This window comes from Eptatretus burgeri, chromosome 1 (assembly GCF_056783735.1).
Source record: "Eptatretus burgeri isolate ZD-2024b chromosome 1, Ebu_testis_v1, whole genome shotgun sequence".
NCBI classification, from domain to species: Eukaryota; Metazoa; Chordata; class Myxini; order Myxiniformes; family Myxinidae; genus Eptatretus; species Eptatretus burgeri.
Window position 1 is genome coordinate 154,536,706 of NC_140961.1, and position 8,935 is coordinate 154,545,640.

Consider the following 8,935-nt stretch of genomic DNA (forward strand, 5'->3'; position numbering starts at 1 on the left):
AGATTCACAGATAATTGATGAAGCCCTCGGATGGACGTTGAAATAGGCCTATTGTTTTATTCGTCTGTAAATGTTGAGGTTGCCTGAACTTGTGCTGGGAAGGCAATGACAACCAACCCAGTGTAACCCTTTGATCGATTCAGTCAAGGTAAATTCATGATTTAATTGGATAGATGCTGAAGATTATATTTTTGATTTATGGATTTTAAAAGGAAATATTTTATTGTTTTGACCAAAAATTTGTTTAAGAGAGATTGGAGGTTTATTAGTCTGAAGTTTAAGATGCTTTGCCCAAGACTGGGAGAAATTTGGGGAGGGTGTAGCTGCATGTGTCGACATTGTGTTTGAGCTGCAATTTAAAAGATATTCGCCTGATGACAGATTTGACAAGTGATTTGACAATTTTTGTACAACTGTTTAAATTGATTTATTTGTTTTGATAAAGGAAAATGGATAGATAATTGAGAAGGTCAGATGAAGTGATATTTGGTTTGTTTATGTGAGTTGGAAAAATGGCAGCATGTTTGCTGTTTTGGTGAGAGAGAAGTGGATAGATTGAAAATGTCAGAGATTTAAAATGACGATAGAATTCAGTGTTGTTTCAGAGAAATTGGTTAAACATTATTTTTGAGATATTTTACGCTCTGCAGCCAAGGACGCTCTGCAGCTCGGCAACTCAATGTCAGGATGGCCGAGCGGAGTGGAACTCTCAAATTGGGGGTTGTGCGTTAACTGTGTTAGTTACTTTCAGACAAAGCTCATTAAAAAAAAACCCTTGTTAATCTGTTAATTGAGGATAAGGAAAATTACTAAGAATTTAATCAAGATTATAAAATGGCAGTTGCTCTGGAACTATTTGTGAATGAAACTGTAAATTGTTTAGCAGATGTGAATGTTAAAATGGTAACTGTGCAAAATCGAATTGGATTCGGTTCTTGAAGAAATAGATTACTTTCATATTTTGGGATAAATGATCTGGAATATTTTTGTGAAAAGAATTATTGATCGCAAATTGGAACCCTGATAAAGACTGTTTGCCTTTACATGGAAATAGCAAATGAGATGAATGTTTTGAATAATCGATGTTAACTTTGGTTTTGTTTGTTCCGGAGTGTTGAACGCAGTTAAACCATGAAATGTACGATTTCGTCAAAATGAAGCTTGGAAAGAACTTCCACACAAAGATTGGACGATGGGAGAACCCAGATTTTGGTGATTGAGCATTCAACACTTGATCATGCCCCTTCCTGATAAGATATGATGGAGTAATGTAGGAAAAGGAGAAAAAAAAACCCACTGAGGAGAAGGTTGAGCAAAGTCTTAACGTCGGCGTTATGTGGTGCCTGCCTGGTGGAATGTTCTCAGCCACACTCTCGATTGCTGCTCTGCAAATACATCATGAACTTGCTGTGGTTGCTGCAATGTACGACAGGCCTGGAGTTCCTCACTGCGAGTCCTCTGCAACATGTGTTCAATGGTGCAAGTGGGGGCTCATGTTGCAAAGCAACTGCATCTAACGTGCACAGCTCGCTTGGTGAAATCAGGCCTGATTGCACAGACTGCTGCTGCGAGGCTCCAGGCTCTGTTGGGGCTGGATCTCTGTTCACCTCTCGAGTCCTTTTCATCTCCTTCAACCCAGTGTCCGGCCCAAGCTTGTACTTGCACACATATACCTTCTCCTCAGCTCAAGGAGTGCTTCGATTGAGTTTCCCATTGGGTGCTGCTCTATCCACACACTGACCTGTTTATCTTCTGACTTTGGGTAGCATGTTTTCAATGTGTGACACAAGCTGATGAACAGGCCATAAATTAAATGGAAACTCACTCATTTTCTGATAAGAGAACTCGCTGCCATTGTTGATTGAACTTGAGTAATGGAAATATTTTCTCCTTCAGGAACGGTATATGGTAATCATGTGTATGAAAAATTATTCAAATTTTCCTTCAAAAAAAAACGGGGGAGTGTGGGGGAAAAATTTATATTAATGTATTTGAAATTTTAATTTTAGAAATGTAAGTTTTATGCTATAAGTTGAATTTGCTGTCCTTTCTGACCAAGAGACTTTTGCCTAAATGTTGATAAATGTCTTGTTCTGGAGCCGAGTGACCTGAGCAGATAACAGCGAACCTTTGCATCGAAAGGTACGAAGTGGCTTCTCGTCTGAAGGACACGTCTGCAGTCTAGGTTGATAGACCCCACCACTCTCTCATGAAAGTATAAAATGCTTTGAAATGTAAAATTGTGTCAGTGCAAGTACCTGAGGAAGTATTAGAATCTCAGTGGCTTGTGCTCCTTGGAACTGACCAAGTACCAAGTTAGAATAAAAGTCTCTGATGAAATGTGGAAGTGAATTGAATCGGGTTGGTCTAACTGTTAACTAAAGTAAGAATAAATGAAATAGAACTAAATGATATTGCAATCAATGAGGATTCTTAAATTAATTGTACGAGGGTGAGAAGTGTATGATGGATAATTGGAATAATAAATTGTTTCACAAGTAAGGACTTGTCTGGACATCATTTATCAGTGTCAATGGGTTTTAATGCAGGATTTTATAACCAAATCGGACAAACGTTAAACTCTGCTTGAAGTCAAATAGGATTCCACAATCGGCCAGGTAGAATCCTTCAACGATCACAACAAGGTGGGTTAAAAAAAATCCACATCAGTCTGTCCACTATCCACTATCTGAAAAAATACACTATCTGAAAAGCTTTGCAGAACACAATCCACATATCCAGGGGCTTGTAGGGCACATACGGTGGTGCGTCTTTGTGCTGAGTTGCATTAATTTGACAGGACAGCTACTTCGTTGCTGGTTGAGTGGTTGTGGTGTCATACATGCTTTTGCTGTGGCTGTTTGTCAGCATGGATGAATATGAAGATGTCCTTTGGAAGTTGGTCTTGCTTCACAATTTAGTGGATTTTTGCGAATGACTGCAAGTAGGAGTTGACTTGGTGCAGAGTAGTTTGAAGTATTTTCAAACACCGCCCTGTCTTTCTCATGGTGATGTGGCTGCGGGGGTGGAATTTCTAGCCATCTTCTAATCTGTTCTTATGGATCATAAAAATAAATATGTAGGCATTATGGTGCAGTATTTTCAGAAGTCAGTGGTGCACCCATTTGTTGAATGACCTGTGCATGAATGCAAACATTCGCGATGCCACCTGGAATAGTGGCACCATTGGTCTTCATTGCGGCCATTGATAGGCTACAATTGAATTTCCAGAAGTTACTGCAAAAATGCTTGGCATTGGTCGTCTTTCCAAAATACAACTCATGAAGCTCATTTGGAGGTTTTGGGACTGAAGAGATCTTAATTTTGCATGACAAACAGCAAATACCAAATTTTGCATTGATTTTTGAAGATTGGATCAAACATTCTGCCATAAACATGAAGGAGCCACAATCCCTACAGCAAACTGTCTTTAGACCACATGTGTACTGGTGTACAGCTGTCGGACCAAATGGATGTTTCGTGTCAGCGTGACAAAGCCTCGCTGCACTAAATAGGGTTTGTCACAATCCTTGTTTTTGCTCGATCATCTGGATGATTTCAGTCTGTGCTGCCTGGCATTTATTTACAGAACTTTGAACTGATGTGTTCTGTTGAGGCTCATTATGTTTTCCTTCCACCATGGCCCCTGTTTGATGTGCTTCTTGTTTCTAGAACTGTGCTGTTAACTGCTCAGGAAGGGGTTGTCTTCTGACCTCCCTTTGACATTGTCTCCTGGCCTCCCTTTGAAGTTGCGTATGCTTCTGTCTGTGTGCAGCCAGCTGCTCAGGATTGAGTTGTTTCCTGATCTTCTGTTTAATTTGTGCATGTTTCTGTCTCTGTGCTGCCTGCTGCTCAGGACCAAGTTGTTTCGTGGCCTTCTGTTTACATTGTGCATCGTTGTATCTCTTTATGCCAGCTGCTTTGCTTGAAAATTTTCCAGGTATGTTTGTTTTTAACTGATTTGTTCTGTCCCTGTTTATTTTGTTGTGATTTTTTTACATACATTGTCGAAGCTCATAAGTAAGCGAACACACAATGCACAGTAAGGCGGGAATGAGATAAGAGGGGCAGGAGAGGGAAGGACAAAAGAGTGGGGAACAGAGACATTACGAGACATGTGGAAGAGAGAGAGAGAGTGATGGGGGGGAAACATGGAGGAAAAATGGACATTACAGGGACTTTCAGGAAGGAAAGCAGGGAATTTGAAGGATGTAGGTTTGGGTTGGATTAACGGGAGAAAAAAGATCCAGGTTTTGGATGGGGGAAAATAAGAGGTGGTGGTGAACTGCTGTTTTGAAGGCCTGGAGGGAAGAATGGGACTAAAGAGAGTGTGGGAGTTTATTCCAAAGGTGGAAAAAAAGGAGGAATGAAATAATGAAGGTGAGCAGTGATTCGTGATTTTGGTAGTTTTACCAGAGTCGGGTTGTTGGCAGAACTTCAGCGCCCTATGGAAATATTGTGGGACATATCGCAGAAAGAGTAGGGGTGGGGGGGGGTGAGACTGAAGAGACAATGGAAGAAGGAAAGACCAAAGACCTACCTGCGGTGAGAGAGTGAGAGGCCCAAAGTCTCAGCCTCACCACCGGAGATGCCAATAATACTAAATTCCTTGGTTTTCACAGCGTGAAGCTGTGAAAAGTGAGAGGCAGGAGGAGCAGCCCAGCAGTAGATAGCAGTACTCAATCAGGCTGTGGATGAGAGCTTTGTATGTGGTCACGAGCTCAGTTGGACTTTCCGCGATGGAGGAAGGACTTTCCACGATAGAGGATTCCCAGTCGGCAACTGGCTTTGGGGCCCAGGTTGGAAATGTGGCTTTCCCAGGAAAGATCATGGCAGATAGTGAGACCCAGAAGCTGGAATGAAAAGACTTCTTCCAGCAGATTGTTCACAAGGTTGATGGGGGGGAGGGGGGTTCGAAATGGTCCTTTTGGAGAGACATAGTGTGAGTGTGAGATTTGTCAGGATTGAAAGACATGCTCCACATGTTGAAACAGTTTGTGATTTTATCTAGATCGGTGGAGAGCGAAGAAGATGTGGCTTGCTGGTTTGAGGGATTCCAGATGGTACGACAGAGAGTGGGGTCATCAGCGAAGAGATCAGGAGGATTTTCCAGGGAGTCGAAGAGATCATTGATGAAAACCAGAAAAAGAACAGGGCCTAGAACGCTGCCTTGTGGAACTCCAGCTTGCACAGGAATAGGCGATAAAAGAACTCCTTTTAGGGCCAGACGTTGGCTGCATCAGGCGAGGAAGTCTGCGAGCCATGAGTGGAGATGGCCTTGGACACCCTAGCACAGTGGTATGCGAGGGCCTTCCAGGTGGTTCGCGAGAACTTTCGGGCTCAACCTTAAAAAAAAATGATTTGGCTGATACATCTGGGAACTCTGACACACACTCGGTGCTGGCATTTATCCTGCTGCCTCCATACTGTGAATGTGTAGGTGTCTTAGCACTCGTCTGTGTTTCCCTTCACTTGTTATTATATTGTATCTTTATTTTTTATTATTTATATATTTCTTTATTTATTTCTTGACTATTTTTTTTCCACACGATTTGACAACATGCCGAAGAGAAAGTATGACCCGACATTCATAAATTATGGTTTCATAGCAATCAAACGTGGAGGAGAATCTCTTCCACAGTGTGTGGTCTGCATGAAGTCCCTTTACAATGAGGCCATGAAAGCCAGCCTGCTCAGACGTCATCTTGAGACAAACCACACGGACAAGAAGGACCGTGACCAGAGCTACTTATAGCGACTTGGCGAAAACGTGAACTGGCAGCGCCTGGACAAGACTGGCCATTCTACCAGAAGGGGGCAGGGATTGTCAAAGCAACCTATGAAGTCGCTCTCCTGGTGGCCAAAAACATGAAGGCTTATACCATTACAGAGTCTCTCGGCATGCCAGCGGCAAAGATCTTGGTCAGGCATGTGATTGGAGAGGAGGCGGTGGCGAAGTTGGACCGTGTGTCCCTCTCGAACAACACTGTACAGCGCCGTATCGAGGAAATGTGAGGCGACATTGCTGAGCAAGTGATTGCGGGAGTGAGAGCCTCAAAGTCTGGGTTTGCAATCCAACTCGATGAATCGATGGACGTCACCAACTGCTGTCAACTACTTGGCCATGTTCGCCTCACACAGAATAATACTGCGAAGACTGAGCTGCTGCTGAGCCAGGAGCTATCCAGAACAACGAAAGGAAAGGATGTTTTCAACCTTTTGGATAATTTCTTCAAGCATAATGAACTGGATTGGGGAAAGTTGGTCGGATGCACGACAGATGGGGCTCCGTCTATGCTCGGTCAAAAGTCAGGGTTTCAAGCCCATGTGAAAGCTGTCACCAAACGCCACCGGTGTCCATTGTTTCATACACAGATTCGCCATTACCACTAAGGTACTACCTCCGAATTTTTTGTCATGCTTGAACCGATTAATCAAAATAGTTAATTTCGTCAAAACATCCGCCCTGAATACTCGGCTGTTCAAACTGCTCTGTGATGATCTCGGCTCCGACCACACCTGTCTCCTCTACCACACAGAGGTTCGCTGGCTCTCCCAGGTGAATACGATGAGGCGTCTCTGAACTGAGGGATGAACTCCTTGTATTCTTCACTGAGAAAGAACACGATTTTCAAAAAGATCTGGAGGACGAGGAGTTTATCTCAAGGTTGGCCTACCTGTCGGACATTTTTGGGGTCTTCAACCAATTAAACCTGTCGTTCCAAGGGCCCAACTGCACTGTCTCAGACTTCTTCTCGAAGCTGGGAGTGTTTGTCCAGAAGTTGGACCTCTAGATCAATAATGTGGAGAGCAAACGCTATGGAATGTTCGAACTCCTGACTACCCTTGAGAGCGAGCCTAATGATGAATTTTCCCAAAAAATCGTCCGTCACCTCTCACTGCTCAAGACTGAGTTGATGCATTACTTCCCAGACATTACATGTTGTGCCAACATCACCAATCTGTTTTCCTTTGAACCAGGCGATCTGCCTGTCGGGACCGGGGAACAAGAGGAGCTCATAGATATCCAGGCTGACGAGACAGCAAAGACGAAGCACAAGGAATGCTCTCCCATGAACTTCTGGGTGACCATGGCCTCCTCGTACCCGACACGAGCCCGTCACGCTGTTCCCCAGCTACTGATTTTCCCCTCTACGTAGGAGTGCGAGTCGGGGTTCTCAGCCATGATGACCATCAAGTCAAAGAGCCGGAACCGTCTTGCTGCACCCGGCCATGATTTTCGATGTGCTGTGCGCAAAGTTATGCCACTCATCGACCAGCTGGTGGAGAAGAAACAGTTGCAGCCCTTGCATTAAATTTTGTTGTTTGTTGACAGTTAGTTCAATTGTGTGTTCTACCTGTGAATAAATTGATATATTATCGAATTGAATTTTTCTGGAACCAGGTGGTATGCCGCGACGGTATGGGATCTCCAAGTGGAACTCGATCAGCAAAAGGTTGGGAACTACTGCTTTATCTGCATGTGCATGCAGATGTTCAGTAAAGTTGGTTCTGAGAGAGTCCCATCAGTTTCACTTTGAAATGTGGAAGATACTGGTGAAAAAATTTAATTTGTTCACTTGGACTTCTCAGAACTATTAAATTTCACTCACTGTACATGGAAATGTACTCCAGGGTGTTGGAAGGAGAATGTCCTCATAGTGCTCCGAGAATGACTGTCATTCACGTACCTGTCGTTTCCAGGACCATTATGGGGTCACTTTTTTAATGAAACACCCTGTAGTAAATTGAGTGATGCCACTGTGTGTAACTGATTTCCTATGACATTGAATGTTGCTTTCAGGTTTCTCAGACAGATCCACTTGTATTTCAGTGGTCAGTCATGTACAAAATCCAATGGGCTATGAAAGACAAAGAAAAGCTCTGTTTATATTTTGACTTTTTATGTTTTTAATATCATTTATCACTTTAAATACATGTGTACCAGTTTAACTTTCACTTGAACAAAGATTTAAACAGCAATTTTCATGTTTTCTTCTTCAATTTCCAGCTTGAAACTTTCTATGGTCTTCTGTAACTTCATAACTTGCCTTCTGACCATGAATCCCATAGATGTCTTCGTCCTCCAGGCACGCGCCACTCCATTCATAAAATAATTAAAAAAAAAATATCTCCCTCTCTACCTGGAAAAATTGGAAGAGGTGGATGCGAAACAAGTAAATTTTTTTATGTGGCCTTAGGTGTGCTCTGTCACTGGTTGTTGAAGCACTGTTGCTGCATTCTGGATATAATGGTGATGACCCTTTCTGACAGTGAAAAGGAAGCACTTGTGGACTGTTGGCCATGATGTTGACTGTTGGCAACGATGTCAATCCCTGTCAAGAGAAAAACAAAATGACACTTGACACAATATTGTTTTGCGGAATTTATACAGGCCCTTTTATTTGTTGAAAACTTGGCACTGAAATATGAGTTGTCATAGCATGTCCACCACGCCTCACATGTGGAGAATACAGTGCAGAAGGGAAGAGTTCATTTCTGCCATTTTTGCTTACGTAATAAATAGATGGTATAATGTTTTGACCAACAGGTTTTCAGAGAAAATAAATAAAAATGAACTTTCACCCTTTTAAAATAGTGCGACAAAATGCAAGTCCTTTTCTCATCTGTCATAATCTCAACTGTGATAATTTCTCAAAATTAGAAATGCCATTGAATGACTCACCATTATTATAGGTGAAGAAGAAGAAGAAGAAGAAGAAAAAGAAGAAGAAGAAGTTATCGTCCCATCAGCAAACTACTCTGCGTTGCCCAGCAACGCCGGGTTCATTGGACAGTACTGTTTGATCGTGCATTATATTACTGTTATGTAATTACTATGATATGGAAATGTTTAAAGAAAAAGTATTGTAGATAGCAAGTGTTTTCTGAATCTAATCCATATGAGAAACAGAATTGAATAAGACTCTTCATT

General features: G+C 42.4%; 1 pseudogene; it reads left to right on the plus strand.

The window, feature by feature from the left end:
* The first annotated feature begins 5,560 nt into the window (after positions 1 to 5,560).
* On the plus strand, positions 5,561 to 6,393 carry LOC147035793 (zinc finger BED domain-containing protein 5-like; annotated as a pseudogene).
* The last annotated feature ends 2,542 nt before the right edge of the window (positions 6,394 to 8,935 follow it).